At 35.3% G+C, this 18634-nt stretch overlaps 1 long non-coding RNA gene across 1 annotated transcript in view; it reads left to right on the top strand.

Annotated features, from left to right (window-relative positions):
* Positions 1-460: 460 nt before the first annotated feature.
* Positions 461-18634, top strand: part of LOC122686126 — a 248883-nt gene continuing 230709 nt past the window's right edge. The window contains exon 1 of the long non-coding RNA XR_006338628.1: positions 461-716. This is a non-coding gene — a long non-coding RNA (uncharacterized LOC122686126). The remainder of the gene's footprint in view (positions 717-18634) is intronic.

Raw genomic sequence — 18634 nt, 5'->3', positions numbered from 1 at the left:
CCAGCTGAAGTCATCGGTCAGAACATCCACATATGGCAGCTCTGTATCCTCATAGACTGCTAGCTGGTTTCCTAGAGCTATCGTTCTGCAACACCAGGTGGACGCTGCTCATTAGTCATCTCGTGCTGTGTAAATACCTCCAAACTTAGTGGAATGAAGCTACCTCGCAGTATCTTTGGATCAGGAATCTGAACATATTTTAACTGTGTTAAACAGTGCTGCGTGAGGGTGTTTCACAGGTTATAACTCAGGTGTTAACTTGGGTTTTAGCCTCCCTAAGTATGGAGAAATTAGCCAAGGTGGTATGTTCAGGCACTCCCGCCCACGTTTTGTGAATAATGACTATGTAACAGCTGAGCGCGCTTGTAGCACTGCGCATGCGCGTCACGAGGTTCTCGCTTGGTCACGGCCTTTTGTACCGTAGGCGCATGCGCACCACCTGAAAAGCAGCGGCCTTACTGCTGCGTCAGGGCTGTGTCTGTTCAGTCGTCCGGCCCAGGAGAGACTATAGCGTGTCTGCCGCGTCAGCCAGCATAGAGGCTGTGCTTGGCTGCCGTGCCAGCCGGGAGAGAATAAAGGTGTCTGCAGTTCCTACATCTCCTCGAGTCTCCTTCCAGACTCTTGGCTCGTGCCTTGCCTAGCCTGGGTTCAGCGGGCCGTGTGGACAGCAAGACAGTTGGCCTTGGCGTCAGGAACAGGATCAGCCATAAACGAAGGTTTGATTGGACACATTTCATTCTAAACTTGCTCACTAGGTTGTTGGCAGAATGGTCTCTAATAGGCTGTTGGACTGAAGGCCGTACTTTCCCACTGACTGTTGCCCGAGAGTCATCCTCAGTTCTTGAGCATGTGAGTGTCTGCAACATGGTAACGTGCTCAGTCAATGCGTGCCTGTGAGCAGGCAGCAGAGAGAAAGTCCAGTGAAAGAGAAGTCAGTCTTCATTCCCATTATCTCTCATGACCATTAGGAATTCCCTTCTGAAAATAAATATGATTATCAGTATCCTAAATATGAAAAAGAAGAGGACGTTAGGAAATATTTGAGGATAACATAGAAGACCTTTTTTTTTTCTTTTTAAAATATATCTATTATTTTTCAGATTCTTTTCCATTATAGGCTATTATAAGATATTGAATAACATTTTATATATGGTAGTATGTATCTGTTAATACCAAATTTCAAATTTATCCCTCCCCCACCTGTTCCATTTAGTAACCATTAGTTTGTTTTCTATGTCTGTGAATCTATTTCTGTTTTGTAAACAAGTTCATTAGTGTGATATTTTTAGATTCCACATATAAATGATACCATATGATATTCACTTTCACACATTGGAGAAGGAAATGGCAACCCACTCCAGCGTTCTTGCCTTGAGAATCCCAGGGATGGGGGAGCCTGGTGGGCTGCCATCTATGGGGTTGCACAGGGTCAGACATGACTGAAGTGACTTAGCAGCAGCAGCATATGATATTCATCTTTGTCTGACTTACTTCACTTACTGTGAAAATCTCCAGGTCTATCTATGTTACTGCAAATGGCAGTATTTCATTCTTTTCTATGACTTAGTAATATTCCATGTGAATAATATCATATTTTCTTCATTCATATGTTGATGGACATTTAGGTTGCTTTCATATCTTGACTGTTATAAGTAGCACTATTGTAAACATTGGAGTGCATGTATCTTCTTAAATTAGTTTGCATCTTTTCCAGACACATACTCAGAAGTGGGATTGCTGGATCATATGGCAACTCTGTTTTTTAAGGAAACTCCCTACTGTTCTCCATAGTGGTACCAATTTACATTCTGACCAACAGTATAGGAGGGTTCCCTTTTCTCTGCACCTTCTCCAGCATTTATTGTAGACTTTTTAATCATGGCCATTCTGACCAATGTGAGGTGATTCCACATTTTTGTTCTGATTTACATTTTTCTTATAGTTAGAGGCATTGAGCAATTTCTTATGTACCTCTTGGCCATCTATATGTCTTTTTTGGAGAAATGTCTATTTAGATGTTCTGCCTATTTTTGATTGGTTTGTTTGTTCTTTTGTTATTGATCTGTATGAGCTGTCTGTCTATTTTGGAAATTAAGCCCCTATTGGTCACATCATTCGCAAACATTTTCACCGATTCTGTAGATTGTCTTTTGTTTTGTTTATCATTTCCTTTTTTATACAAAAGCTTGTAAGTTTGATTATGTCCTGTTTGTTTATTTGTGTTTTTATTTCTTTTGCCTTAGGAGACTGAAACTGTGAAACTATTGCTGTGATTTCTATCAGAGAATGTTTTGCCTGTGTCCTCTTATAAGACTTTTATGGCGTCATGTCTTATACTTAACTCTTTAATGCATTTTTATTTTATTTCTATATATGGTGTGCGGGCGTGTTCTAACTTCATTGATTTACATGTGGCTGTCCAACTTTCCCAACACCTCTTGCTGAAGAGATTGTCTTTTCTCCTTTGTGCATTCTTGTATTCTTTGTAAAAGATTAATTGCCCATTAATCTTGTGTGAACATATTTCTTGGCTCTCTGTTCTGTTCCATTGATCCATATCTTTTTTGTGTGTGTAACAATACCATGTTGTTCTCCTTCTATAGCTTTGTAGTATTATCTGCAGTCTGGAAGTGTTATGCCTCCAGATTTGGCTTTTTTTTCTCTGAGGATTTCTTTGTCAATTTGGGGTCTTCTGTGGTTCCATATGCATTTTAGAATTATTTGTTTGAGTTTTGTGAAAAATGTCATGGGTAAATTGATAGAGATTGCATTAAACCTGTAGTTTGCTTTGGATAGTATCGCCATTTTGACGATGTTAATTCTTCCAATCCAAGAACGTGGGTTATCTTTCCATTTCTTTGAATAACTTTCAACTTCCTTTGTTAATATTTTATAGTTTTCAGCATATGTCTTTCACCTCCTTGGGCAGGTTTATTTCAAAATATTTTATTATTTTTTTAATACAATTTTAAGATTTTTTTTAACTTTCTCTTTTTGATATTTTATTATTTAGTGTAAAGAAATGCAACCAATTTATATTTGTTAGTCTTGTATCCAGCTACCTTGCTGAATTTATCAATTCCAGGAGCTTTTGTCTGGAGACTTTAGGATTTTCTGTATATAGTATTATGTCATCTGCATGAAGTTTTACCTCTTTCCTTTCCTTTCAATTTTGATACCTTTTATTTCTTTTTCTTTAAAAAAAAATTAGAGTATAGTTGCTTTACAATATTGTCTTATTTTCTTCTGTATAGCAAAGTGAATCAGTTATACATATAGCCCCTCATTTTGCATTTCCTTTCCACTTACATCACCAAAGAGCAGTGAGTAGAGTTCCCTGTGCTCTACAATAGGTTCTCATTAGTTGTCTTATCTTATACATAGTAGTATATATATGTCGATCCTAATTTCCCCATTCATCCTACCTCCCCCTCTCTGTCCCCCTTGGTGTCCACATGTTTGTTCTCTATGTCTGTACCTCTGTTTCTGCTTTGAAAATAGGTTCATTGCTACCATTTTTCTAGATTCCATATATATATATATATATATATATATATGTTAATATGCAATATTTGTTTTTCTCTTTCTGACTTAACTTCACTCTATGTGAGTCTCTCAGTCCATGTGTATCTCTGCAAATGGCACAGTTTTGTTCCTTTTTATGGCTGAGTAATATTTCATTGCATACATGTGCCATATCTTCTTTATATGTTCCTCTGTTGATGATCATTCTTATCTGATTGCTGTGGTTAGGACTTCCAATACTATGTTGATTAGAAGTGTTGAGGGTGGATATTCTTGTCTTGTTCCAGACTTTAGTGGGAAGGCTTTCAGCTGTTTATGGTTGAGTATTACATTATCTCTAAATTTGTCATAAATAGCTTATATTATGATAAGGTATGTTCCCTCTGTACCTTCTTTGGTAAGAGTTTTTACTAGAATAGATGTTGGATTTTATCAAATGCTTTTTCTGCATCTATTGAGATGATCATGAGTTTCTTTGTCTTTTCTGTTGTTGGTGTTGTATATTACATTGATTTGCACATGTTGGGCCATCCTTAAAACCCTGGGATGAATACAGCTTGCTTATGGTATATGATCCTTTTTATGTATTGTTAGATCTGGTTTGCTAATATTTTGTTAAGGATTTTTGCATCTATATTCATCAAATATATTAGCCTGTAGTTTTATTTTTTGGTAGTCTCTCTGTCTGGTTTTAGTATCAGGTTGCTAGTGGTTTCATAGATTAATTTTGGGAGTTTTCCCTGTGGAAACTCTTTTAATTTGCCAGGTCTAAGGTAAAAAAATGACTGATACACTTCCTGTCCTTGAAGACATAATAATCTCACACTTCGTAATGAGGAACTCTGATACTATAATTTTTTTAAAGAGAGAGCAACAAAATAAAATGGAGGAGAAGGAGTAAGATAGAAAAACAAAAGTGTAGAAAGATGGAAAAATGTGGAGAGGAGAATTAGCTCTTGAGAGAGTCTTGTCCCGCATGATTATCTGTGACATGGTCAATGCAGCAGGTGTTATAGATCCATACAAAACTCATCAATTGTGCTCTTAGCATTCTTTTTTCCCCCCAAAAAATCATGGATTGAGATTAACATTCCAGTTTTATGAACTGAGTCCAGAAGCATGAAACACTTTCGTGAATACTAGCTGTAAAGAAAGCTGTGCTCCACTGAGGTTTAATATTGCCTCCCTACACATACTAGTTCTCAAATCACCTAACACACACACGCATACATTAACCCAGAATTTGTACTACTAAATCTTTACCTCGGAGAGATAAAAATTTATGTTCATACAAAAAATATGTATATTTATAGGTATTTCATTCATAATTGCCTCAAATTGGAAATAATGAAAATTTGCTTCAACTGGTGCGTGAACAAACTATAGTAAATTCTTACAATAGAAAAATCATTTGGCGATAAAAAGGAGCAAACTGCAATAATTGCATGAACTCAAATGTCGTATTCCAAGGGAAAAGGACCAGATTCAAATAGCTACATGCTGTCTATCTTGTCTGACTGTACAGTTTGTAGGACCCAAGGCAAAATGGAAATATGGAGCCTATTGTTGACAAATGAAGACTTTCAGTACAATGACAGTCGAGCAGTAAATCAAGCACAGGGCCTTCTAAGCATGGGCCCCGTACAACTGCCTCAGTCAGAACCCCTTGAATCTGGCACTGACTATTTCATTTCATTATTATGGCATTCTCAGAAAGTACATTTCCAGGGAAAGAAAAAAGATCAGTTGCTGTCAGGGACTAGAGTGAAAGGGAGGAATTCACTACAAAGGACCTAAAGGAATTCATGAGGATGATCAGACTGCCCTCTTATCTTGTTAAGCATGGTGGCTACAATATTATATATGTATGTCAAAATTTATAGAACTGGCCACTAAAAAGGGAAAATTTTTTCTGTGTAAATGATATGAATCTGACTTTTAAAAACCTGCATATATGAAAAGAGTGTATGTTAACACTTTATTGAAGAAGGGCTACAAATAATTCCAGAGAAATATGCTCATGCTTATGAACATCGTACAACTCAAAGAAACAAAATATAATGGAAAGAGCAGGGATAATGACCTGGGTTGAATATCATCTTGACTTCTTACTAGCGGGATAAAATAACTTCTGTCATTTAACCTCTTTGAGTCACATTTCATTATCTCTAAAATCGGATGTCAATAAGGATCGTCAAACTTATAGGATCCTTATAAGGGTCAAATAAAATAATGCATGTAAAAATATTTTTCAAAACTGTGACACTGAAGCATTTTCAGACCAGCAGTGGTAATAAAACACAAACTTAATACCGTCTTTTTCCTACAGATTTATTCTGTCATTCACAGTGCATACCACTCATTCAGAAAAGACAGTCAATCACAAATTCACCTTAGCAGCGTCCTATAGAGATATAATTTAATATATAACACATTTGAAACCTGGAGAGACTTACTTGTTTTCATAGTCAAAGGGATATAGTTTTTGGGAAGAATCAATTTTCTACCTGGATAACTGTATTTCTCGAAGTAGGGAGTATTTTCCTCCATAAGGCTAAAATGAATGTACAAAGCAATATCATTCTTCTCTTTCATTTTTGTTTCATTGTCTACTTTTGACAGTTTTGGAATCTTCAAATAGTATGAGTAGTATAACTAAACAGTGTGCTAAGTCCCTTCGGTCATGTCCTAGTCTGTGACCCCATGGACTGTAGGCTGCTAGGCTCCTCTGTCCATGGGGTTCTCCAGGCATGAGTACTGGAGTGGATTGCCATTTCCTTTTCCAGGGGATCTTCCTGACCCAGGGATTGAACCAGCAATTCTTAAATATTCTGCATTAGCAGGCAGGGTCTTTACCACTAGGTAAAGACTAAACAATAATTGATTATAAATGTATACCAGGATTAAATACTTAAAATTTGCACAGCTGATACAATTCTTGGGATACTTCTCAAGAAATGTAACTGGATTAATAACAAATAACAAATGTTATTAATAACATAATAACAAATGTAAATACTTCAAATACGCAGCTTAATAATTGTTGCATGGCAAATTTTATAACTAGACATATGACTTAATATACTTTTAACTTGGAAAAGGATAGAGTTCTGAGTTGCTTTTATGTCCCCTTTGTGCCTTATAAGAATGTAATTTCCAATATAGCACCTTATCACACTACAACATAAGTGGTTTATTTAGTACATATTGGTAACTGTCTGGTGTATGAACTGATCAATGCAGGGTATGAGCCTTATTTATTTCTGTTTTCCAGCCATACATAATACCTTTCCTAAAACATTGTATTTGTATAATGATTTTTGCTTTCACAGTAAGGAGAACCTAGTATAATGACATTCGTAGAGTGGCAAATTGGATAGGGTGCTGACTAGTGTCAGAATACTGTTATAATTCTGTTTTCTTATTAGATATGCAACATTGGTTATGAGACTTAACCTTTGTTGAGTCCCTGTTTTCTGAACAATTCAGTGCCAAGAAAAATACTTGACTTGTAGCAATCTCTGAGTAAATATCAACTACTTTCCCTAACACATCATGATGGACTATTTCACAGAAGTGATAAAATGGTCAAGTATAATATGGATGTGAAATGTAAAAGTACTTTTTTTTTTTTTTACGTAAAGCTCAATTCCAAGATGGAAAGAGAGAAAGACTATTAGCCTCATGAGAAAAAAGACCTTGACCACTAGCACAACTTCTGTTACTAACCAGCTAAATTACCTTGGATAAGTTTTATACTATCTCTGGGTTTTTACTATAAAATAAAGTGTTCTAAATTTAGTTATAATGTCTGAAATATTTGCTCCAATTAAAAAAGCTAAATATACATTTTATATAATGCTATTTGCCTTTAATTGAAAATATATAACTGGACACTTAATTAGAAAATTCAAGATTAGTGAAATATAAAGTGCTTCAGAGATTCCATTTTCAAACATATTCAGATTTTGCTATAGTATACCAACAAATGATTTTGTGGTATTAAAACATTTTAATTCTTTTAGCATATGATAAAGTAACACAGATTTTGTTATGTTTTAGTTTTAGTTTAAAAAAAAAATGCGTGGTAGTGAAAGAGAAATATACCAAGAAAACTTTTTTGCATTGTTGCATATGGATTTTTATTTTTTTGTTATTGTTGGTGATATTGACAGTTTGTTCGTACGTTTGTTTTTTTCATTCTTAAACTTCTGTTGATGTTACAGAATTGGTATTTTTGTCTCAACTATATTATAGAATTCATTAAAGCTGGATCATGAGTTATATATATTTTTCAAATCCCCACACCAGCTAGATAGTGTCTTACACTTAGTAGTTGCTTAATAGATGTGCAGAGGTTTACTGATTCAACTCTGTCAGTGCAATTAATCATTTTTTTAAATATTGATCCATGATTGGGTTCAGATAAAGGACAAGCTAGACAACAAACTCCTTAAATTTCACTGCAGAATTTAAAAACAAACTGCTTCAAATTATTTGAGATTATAATGAGCTATAATCAATTACAGTTATTCATTGTTGGACATCTAGGTCTATTATACAGTCCAGTGTAAGTGTAATTGTCTTATTATAATGATACAAAGAGAACTTCATAGAGATAAGACTAATGCATCTTCCCTAGACAATTACAGTCTTTTGTCCATTAGCCAGAATGAAGTAAGCTCTGTTTCCATCAGTCACAGCTTCTGACTCTGAAAGAGTGAGGGGGAAGGGGAGAACAAGATCTGATGCTCATGAGTCATTCCATTTGTCCCTTCTTTGGCTGGGCTCCAGTACCTAGGAGAAGAAAAAACTCATTGTGAATTGTGTCCTTTGTACTTCGTAATCAATTACACTTTACTGATAATAATGTCTTGCTTTTGCCTGAGACTTAGTGACCAATTACCTTCTATAAGTGATCTCTTTGCCACATGGAAGCCCTCATTTTGGGTACCTTAATTAACTTTCTAAGGACTTATAATCTGACTTAATCAGTTGATGTGATTCTTTAAAATTGCACAGTCAGTATCATCTCATTTCATTAATTTGGCTTAATTATTACACTTGCTACTTAGAAATTTTAGATTTATGTTAACCGAGGGACTTCTTAGATTCTTTTCACTATCATTTTAGTTTGTTCATATAATCTTAAATAAAACTTAAATTTGCCCAATGTTAATAAAATTTTCAAACTTCCAATGTCATTAGCATCTAGAGTAGTTATTAAAACTAAGTTGATTTCAGAAAATGCCTTCTACTCGTTTGTAAATTGTATTGAGTAACTGATTTTTTATAATAACCATGAATTAAAACATTGCACAGTGAAATGCGTAAGAGTACTCTTTTAAGAACAGGCCGTTCGCACTTTGGAGTATCAGGGCAAAGGCTTTGCTGGCTCATAGTAATACAAATGTCCACATTGCAGTTCAAGACATGACCTTTATTATGCATAAGTATTTTTTTCTTTGTGAGAAATAACTTTGCACATAAAATTTTATGTGATTTTCAGGCTTTTTTTTGACTACAATAAATCTTTTACTGAATACCCTTTATACTAGGATGGTGAACATAAGTGAGTAAGTCAGAAAATAGTTTGACTTAGCAAATCTGTAAAGTTATTACTTGATAAGGAGGAATTTATGTATTTTGTAATCTAGCCTGAATAAGAGAGTGTGATTTGTTCCATCTAAATGATTTGTTTAATAAAATCTACATTCTCAGGATGTATTCTGATTTTAAAATATTGCCACTTTTTTTTCTAATCTTTGGGATGTAACCTAGGGAAAGAACATGGACTTGTGTTTTAGGTGGTTATTTAAATGCTGCCTCCAATTTCTGGACTTGATAAGTAATTGAGTCTTTCTGAGCTTCAATATAGAATAGAAGAATACAGAATATAAACTCCACAGCATTATTGCCAGAAGAGTGATGGCATATGTAATATGCCTAGCACAGTACCATGTGTATATATAGTTGATACCCAATAAATGTCACTTCCTTTAGCTGTGGTTTCTTGTCTGTGTCCTTTCATTGTTCATCGCTCAATCATGTTCACCTCTTTGTGACCCCATGGACAGCAGTACACCAGGCTCCCCTGTTCTTCACTATCTCCCAGAGTTTGCTCAAACTCATGGCCATTTGGTTGGTGATGCCATCCAACCATCTCATCCTCTGTCGCCCTCTTCTCCTCCTGCCTTCAACCTTTCCCAGCATCAGGGTCTTTTCCAACAAGTCGAACTGTGGTGCTGGAGAGGACTCTTGAGAGTCCCTTGGACAGCGTGGAGATCAAACCAGTCTATGTCCTAGTTTTACTTATCTATTCACATAATAACAGTTGTTTAAGTTTTGCAAATTATTACAAATTACTTTTGTGTCAGTTGGCTGAAAAAAGTAGGAGTTAACCATCCTTATTATTTCTGGAATGAGTCTAATCATTTTAGCTATAAAAATAAAAAGAAATGGTTATAATTCTTAGCTGTTATAATTCGCTGTTATAATTCTTAGCTGAAAGTATGTTAGACACTTTGAGATGTTCAAGCATCTGTAATCTGGATCTATTAGAAAGATTTTGGTCTTTCTCTCACTTTCCTGTGACCTTCACTGTACACTTAAAGAATCAGAGTCATTACCAGTTGTAGAAAAATATTAAAAGGGCAAAAACAGTCCTAGATCTGGAAGCCTTCATCCTTCTGACTATTGATAATAGAATCCCAAATTACCTGGCAATAGGAAGTTGATTTTCTCAATAAGCAAATCAAGCATGTGAGAAGTTTAATGGGTTATCTCTTAGATTTAATATTTGAAGAAAGGAGAGGAAGAGAAGAGATGGAAGAGAAGGGAGCAGGCCAGGAAAAGGGAGAAGTTGAATAACAACTTATTTCAATGGGAATATCAGATAACTCCACAGGAGTTCTAGCTGTTCCATGGGCTGAGGTGACTGGTTCTTTGTATGCATGTAATGCTCAGTCATTGGATGCAAAAATATTTGATATGGGATGTAATCTAGAACAAGGGAGCACTCCTAAATTGCATCAGTAGCCCAAGGGGGATGGGGAACTGGAAACTTCGTGAACTGTCTTATGGTAACACTGCCGGCAGCTCGGAAATAAATCCTTGACAATTGAAGGGGGATCAGTGTGGCACACCTTGTTGGCTTTTGAGACTTTTAACTTGTGTGATGATTTAAGCATTCTCAATCCTTCAATATATGGACATAACAACCTTCAATCGTTTCTTCTACTTGTCTTTGCTGGCTCATCAATTGAGAATTACCAGACTCCCATGAGTCCTGATTTACTGTCTGCTCAGAGTTTAGGTCTGTTTCATCTCCCAAGAGATAATTGAGTTCTTCATTTTGTGAGAGATGCTAAGTTAGGTTTTGCCCAAAATATCTCAGTAATGCAACCACTCATGCTTCAATAAAATAATAAAGTAGATTATGCTTCTCTGTCCTCATATCTGTCTGCTAAATGTACGTGTGTATGTGTGTGTGGAGAAAGAAAAATTGAAGATAATTTTTCACCAGGTTGTGTGTATCAGTATGAGTGGATAACAATTCCAGGTGGTAGATGCAGATATGGTTGTTTTATTCAGTATGACAGATAGTTCAAATCTAGTATATATATTAGTTCCTAGAGAAGGAGAGCATTTTCCTTTTCCACAGCAGGATAGAAATTGAAATTTTTATCCTTGGTGACAGTTGCTCCTTTGACTCATAGTCATAGGTGTGAATAATAATTATCGATGTTTTATCATCCCTCCTGGAATTTTGGCCATTTGCAAGTACCTATTTGTTTTCTTTTTCTGTACTCTTTAAACCACAAGAATGGACTCAAAAATAAAACCCCAATCGAAAATGGATGAAATAATGAATTTCCTCATGCATGTGTGATCTGTAAGAACCCTATCTGTGGAAAGGGCTAGCAGGTCTCATTAAGGGTGTACACTAGGGAAGATGAGGAAAAAGCAAATAAATGGTAATGTAACTGGATAACAGAGGTCTCTAGTACCTTTCTCATTTGCCTTCAGTTTTCAAGCACTAGGGGAATACTGTTTTCCTTCTAATTGGCCTGAGAACAAATAAGATTCTTTCATTATAGAACAATTTTTTTCTCATTATGTAACAAGTTTTTTTTTCCCATTATATAATTAGTTTCCATTATAGAATATGTTCATTTGAATTTTTGTACAAGTCAAAATTTTCTCACATAAATTGCATTTCTGGGGGGAACTGTTCAACTGAACATTTCATGGATAGTATCCTTTCTCCTTGTAACATCACAACACTGAAATTTGATTGTTTCTCATCCTTATCCTGTATTTTTCTAATAGGTACTATACTGTGAAAATAATGAGAAAACAGAGTGTCTAAGCATAACAAGTGGGGGAATACTATATCCAACAAGGATGCTGTCTTGTGAGGCTTTTTTAGTTCAGAAAAATACAGTGGTCCCTGCAGTGTGGTTTGATATTTGAGGTCCTTTGTGTTTCTTTATCTCATGGTATCTTTCAGATTCAAGTTGGATAGGCCATTTGGATCTTTCATAGAAAATATGGCAAGATCATAGAATTTTTCTTTAAAAGTGCCTGATTAACTGTCTTAATCTTGACAAATCATGGAAATAACATTGCATTGTGCCATGTGACAAATCTATTTTATTCTAGAATATTAAAGAAAACTTACTAACTACAAGGAAAATTGTTCAGCTTATGAATGAAACTTCATTCTACATCTTGTGATTGGAGTTTTTTTCCCTTCTTTTTGGCAATTACATTACTGTGCCAGAAATATTTTGTTTTCTGTTCTGTTGGTATCTTCTGATACTCTTCATTTTCTTTTTATGGCTTTTTAATTATTTCATTAATTTCACCTATCAGCATGAAGGATAATGCTCATTCAGAGAATGACATTTTTCCATTTGGCAAATGATTGCTATAGAGGGTATTGTGGGTTTGATGCAGAATTTGATAAAATATCCTATTTAAACATTCAAATTTGAGATTCACATAGTCTTTATATATGAGACCATTTCCTAGTAAGTATCATTTAGGCGGTTTTAACTTAACAATATTTTATAGCATCCAGAATTAACAATGAAGAAAATAATGAGGAAGTCTGGGATAGGAGAGAGTGGTGAGTGTTAAGCTGAAACACAAAGTAGAAATAACTCAATTTATAGCTCTGTGTCGAAATCATGCTTACAAGTCACCACAGGGAGAAATAGAACATGTGCTGCAGATGCATGTGATAACTGATGGAACACTGAATTTATTGTCTGTTTGGAGAGGAGTCACAAATAAAAATCCAAATATGTTATGCCTGGCAGAGAGGGTGACATCTACAAGTCAATTCAGCGAAACAAAGGACCCTGAAACTCTCCCATTTTTGAATTATCAGGTCAGCTTAATTCCATGGAGACTTGTCATTTCTGTGAGAAATAAAACCCAGCTGATGTTATTGCTAGACACAATCAATTCACTGCATACCATGAAGGCAAAGAACCATATTCTCCAGGGAAGAGATTAGTGGTTTTCTTCTTTTGGAGGAAAAAAAAAAAAATCTGAAAATGACTTTTTTGAGCAGAAAGAAAATGCAAGGGCCTCCCAGGAAAAATAATAGGTTGAACTTGGTAAAGGGGGATGGGATTTACAAGACCCAAGGAAAATTCCTGTAGTCACATTTAGGAAGAACTTGGGTCAAAAGTGGATGGACAGATGGAGCTATTACCCCTATGTCCCCTTAAAAAGGAAAGTAAAACAAATACTAATGTGTGACCATTCTTTTCTTAGTTTTTGTAAATAATTAACCAGTTCACAAATAATAGACAAGACTATATGTTATGGATATAACCTCCCTGGGTTGGGAAGATCCCCTGGAGAAGGGCATGTCAACCCACTCCAGTATTCTAGCCTGGAGAATCATAACTAAACCACGTGAAAGGTATCCTAATTCTTCTTTAGGTACCAGAAACTTCTCCAGAGGATGTAAATAATAGAAAAGAAAACCAACCTGGAAATTACAAGTTCTGAATTTTAAAGCACCTAGAGCCTCTTTAGAGCCTCTTTTTTTTTTTTTTTTTTGGTTAGTCTGTTAAAAGTTTTTCAATTTTGTTTTCCTTTTCAAAGAATCAGCTTAGTTTTGTCAGTCTTTTCTGTTATCCTCTTGTCTGTTTCATTTCTGCCTACTCTAATCTTTATTTTTCTTAACTTCTGCTTACTTTGGGGTTAGTTTGTTCTTGTTTTTCTAGTTCCTTCGGGTGTAAAGTTAGGAGTTTTTTAATGCAAGATTTTTTTTTTCCTTGCTGTGTGTGATTATCATTATAAGCATTCTTGTTAGGACTACTTTTGCTGTTTTAGTATTTTGTGTCTTTTTTTTTTCATTTCTGTCAAGATTTATTTTTATCCCTTTTGATTTCTTCTTTGATTCCTTGATTGTACAGGAATATATTTTAAATTCTCATGTATTTATCGATTTTCCAGCCTTCCTCTATTTATTGGTTTCTAGTATCATACCAATGTGATCAGAAAAAGTAATTGATATAATTGCTAACTTATTGAAGATTCTGAGACTTGTCCTGTGGCCTAACATGTGTATCCTAGAAAATGTTCTATGTGTACTTGAGAAGAATAGGTATTCTATTGCTGTTGGGCATAATATTCTATATATATCTCTAAGGTACATTTGGTCTCTAGTGTTTAGATCCACTGTTTTCTTATTGATTCTCATCTAGGTTATTTATTCAGTGTTGAGAATGGATATTAAAGTCCTCAACTATTTTTGTATTGCTGTTTTTTTCCCTTAAAGTTCTATTAGAATTTGATTTTTATATTTAAGTTCTCTGCTACTGGGTGATAGATAATTAGACTTGTTATATCTTCCTGATGGTTTGACTCTTTTGTCATTATATAATGACCTTCTTTCACTCTTTTGTTCATATTTAGTTTAGCCTATTTTGTTTAAGTATAGCTGTTTTACTATCTTTTGATTATCATTTACAAGAAATATTTTTCATTCTTTCACTTCTACTTTCATTCATTCTTTCATTCTTTCACAGTCTACCTGTGTACTTAAATCTAAAATAATCCTCTTGTAGACAGTATATAATTGGATCTTATTTTTTTTGTTTGCTTTTACATGCATTCAACTGCATTATGTCTTTTGATTGAATAATTTAGTCCATTTACATTTAAAGTAATCACTTACAGATAAGAATTTCATGCTGCCATTTAGTTCATTGTTTTCTGATTGTTTCATAAATCCTTTGTTCCATGCTTAGTATCTTGCTGCCTTCCTTCCTGATTTGATATCTTTTGGGAGTAGTATGCTTTGACCTCTTTATGATAATCTTGCATGCAGCTATGATAGGTTTTTGCCTTTGTTACCATGAGGTTTACATAAAATATCTTATATTTATAATGTCCTATTTTAAACTGATGGCAATTAACTTTCATTTTCATCAAGTAAAACCTACCTTCATCCTCAAGTTAATGTTCTTATAAGCATGAAAACACAATCACTGCTACAGACTCTGAAACACTGTCCCAAGTCCTCAAGAATTTAACTTTACAACACTATGCCTGTAATCAACAACAGTGTGTTGTAGACTTAAAAATGTAATAAAGTATACCCCAGGTTAAGTGTTTTTATCACAATAAAATACTTTTTAAAAATTTTAAAAAAAGAAGCATGATTCCCCCTAAACCCCCTCTCCGAAAATAAAGTACAATAGAGATGACCAGATTATTCACAAGAGTGTCAGGCATGGAAAGCCAAGAACGATTCTGTTTTCTAGGAAGAGACAGTCTGCTGTCATGTTATTTGCTGTACAACAGGTTAATGGTCTATGAATCAGCTCATTAAGGAGTTCTGTTTAATGCTCTTGTTAAATCCAATATCAGTTTCACCCCTCAGCCTCAGGCCTTTTATTTTATTTTATTTTTTTGACTTTTACATTTCACTTGGAAACCTATCTTCAGAGACATGTATAGTGTAATGAGTAATGCCAGTGGAAGCAGGATCATCTCACAAAGTCACTGTTATAATGATAATATTTCCTGAAACTCTTAGGGACTCTTTAGTTTAGCCCTGGTCAAGAAACCTCTGTCAATATTTAATCTGTATTGACTGTTGGCTCAATTACAATGCATAAATGCTAATTATAGCCATCTTCCCCAGTAGAATGATTACTTCTTATGACAAAACTCTATTGATACTTTTGTCCTGACCATGCAAAGTTTCAAAAACGCTGGGATTTGTACACTGATGTACTGTATTAGCCTTCTCATACAATACACAAAGCATTAAGTTATAACAGTTTTACCCTTGTGAAACAGTTAACAGGTCCCATCACAATGTCATTTTACCACGTTTGCCCTTACTCTATGGAGCATCATTCTGTAAATGTGAAAAAAAAAAAAAAAGCATTTTTTTATTGTTGTTTAAAATCCATATGAAATGTGACCTTGCAAAATACTATGTTCCTTGGAAACATTGTTTTAGCAACAGTAAACTGAATGAACAGTTTCTGCTCTTGGAGTACTAAACACTTTGTCTATTGAAAAACCACCTAAATGTACAGGGAAAATTTTTCCTATTATAAATTTAATAACTTGATAATATTACAAGTTTTAAGATAGCAGAATGAGACAGTGATTCTTTTCCTTTCAGAAATCATCAAAAGTTATAATAAAAAGAAAAGTGCATACTATATTGAGATAAAATTATGAAGTGATAGTATATGAAGTAGGGGAGGTAAATGTTCTGAGGTCAAATGGAGATAATAGAAGATGCCTGAATCTGCAGATTTGGGGCAAAACCAGCTCCAGTACTTTGGCCACCTGATACGAAGAGCCGACTCATTGGAAAAGACCCTGATGCTGGGAAAGATTGAGGGTAGGAGCACAAGAGGGTGACAGAGGATAAAATGGTTGGATGGCATCATTGACTCATGGACATGAGTTTGCGCAAACTCCGCGAGACAGTGAAGGACAGGGAAGCCCGGCATGCTGCAGTCCATGGAGTCGCAAAGAGTTGGACATGACTGAGTGACTGAGCAACAATAACAGTGTTTGCCTCTGCAAGTGAGAAGGGTATCCTGCAGGAGAAACTGTAAATTACTTGTTTGAAAATGCAGACAAAATTTACATAGTTTGATGCTGAAAGATTCTTGGTGCACTATTGCACCAAAGAGAAGTGTTGGAGCTTCAGCTGAATGAGAAATCAAATAATTGAGTGGAAGATTGACTCTAGACAACTAGCATCCCAGAAAATGCTAATCTCTATAGGCTGCAGAAAGATAAAAGCTAAAATAAATCCCACTTGCACATGCCAACAAGATACGCAATATAGTACAAGCATACCTAAAAACCTACGTAAAAACATATTTTCATAGTTTTTCAGCATCAAGAAAAAGGAACAATTAAAACAAAAGCCATACTGGGATGCTTGGTAGGAAAAAAAGAGACACTACTAAACAAATAAAATTCCTTCCAAGCATATTAATATTACAACCCAAATAATTTAATCAGCCAAAGAACACTGAGGGCACGTGCAACAAGTCTGGGAAAATACAGAAAGAGATAAAATATGAACTATCAGAGTTCAGAAAAAGTAGTAGATGGTAAAATAAAGCTGTTCTAAAATTTTAAGTCACACTGAGTGTTAGTCACTCAGTTGTATCTGACTCTTTGCAACGTTACGGACTGTAATCTGCCAGGCCCTTCTGTCCATGGAATTCTCCAGGCAAGAATACTTGAGTTGGTAGCCATTCTCTTCTCCAGGAGATCTTCTGGCCTCAGGGATCAAACCCAGGTCTCCTGTACTGCAGGCAGATTCTTTACCATCTGAGCTGCCACGCCACGTGTAAGTCACACTGGGAACAGTATACGGGAAACTCTGCGGTATAGTTGTTCTCCGGTTTGTTGGGTCACCCTCTCAGGGGTACGGAATTTGATCATATTGTGAGTCCACCCTTCCTACCCATCTTGTTGTGGTTCCTTCTTTATGTCTCTAGTTGTAGAAGATCTTTTCTGGTAGATTCCAGTCTTTTTCATCAATAGTTGTTCTGCAGATAGTTTTGATTTTGTTGTGCTCATGAGAAGAGGTGGAGAAGGAAATGGCAACCCACTCCAATACTCTTGCCTGGAGAATCCCATGGGCAGAGGAGCCTGGTAGGCTGCGGTCCACGGGGTCGCCAGAGTCGGACACGACTTAGCATCTACACCACCACCACCACCATGAGAGGAGCTAAGCTGAGGGTGTTTGTACTCCATTATCTTGGCTACTCTCCTGACTTTAGTTGGCATTTTCCTGGCTGCTAATGAAGTAGATGATCTTTTTACATGTTTATTGACCATCATGTTTTTTTCTGTGAATTTCTTAATGTACTTCCTGGTCTATCTTTGCTTTGGTTGTCTTATCTTTCCTGTCTTTATTTGAAATCATATATAGATTTAAAATTATGTTTTATGAATATCTTTTCTCAGCCTATGGGTTTGCCTTCCACTTTCTTATGTTATTTTTCATTGACAGAAATTATTTCAATTTAGTTTGATTGCTCAGTCTTTTTCTTTATATAGTCTGTGCTGTGTATGCCTCTTACAAAGCCTTTCCTACTCTGAAAGTACACTATCTTCAATACTTTAATTAAAAAATTACTTTGAAGTAATTTTAGATACATAGGAAATTGCAAACGTAGGACAGAGGGCTCTCTTCTACCCTTCATGCTGTTTTCCTAGCAGATCACATCTTGTATACTTTGTACACAGCAACAGCAGGAAATTAACATTGGAGCACTGTGTGTGAAAATGTTATCATCTTACCACAAGTGTAGCTTCGTGTTACCACCACCATAATCAAGACACAGAAATATCCTTCACCACAAAAATTTCTCTTACGATACGCATTCATAGTCACACCCTTGCCTCCCACTTACCATTCTTAACTCCAGGAAACCGCTAATTTGTTCTCCATATGTATAATATGTATATTGAGAATGTTATATAAATGGAATCATATAGTAGATGACCTCTTTAAATTATTTTTTTCAGTCAGCATAAATGCATCTGTGCTGCTTCATTTATCAACAGTTTGCCCTTTTTATTGCTGATA

This window comes from Cervus elaphus, chromosome 29 (genome assembly GCF_910594005.1).
Source record: "Cervus elaphus chromosome 29, mCerEla1.1, whole genome shotgun sequence".
Taxonomy (NCBI): Eukaryota; Metazoa; Chordata; class Mammalia; order Artiodactyla; family Cervidae; genus Cervus; species Cervus elaphus.
Note: the sequence above shows the minus strand (reverse complement) of the source record. Positions and strands in the feature narration are given on the sequence as shown.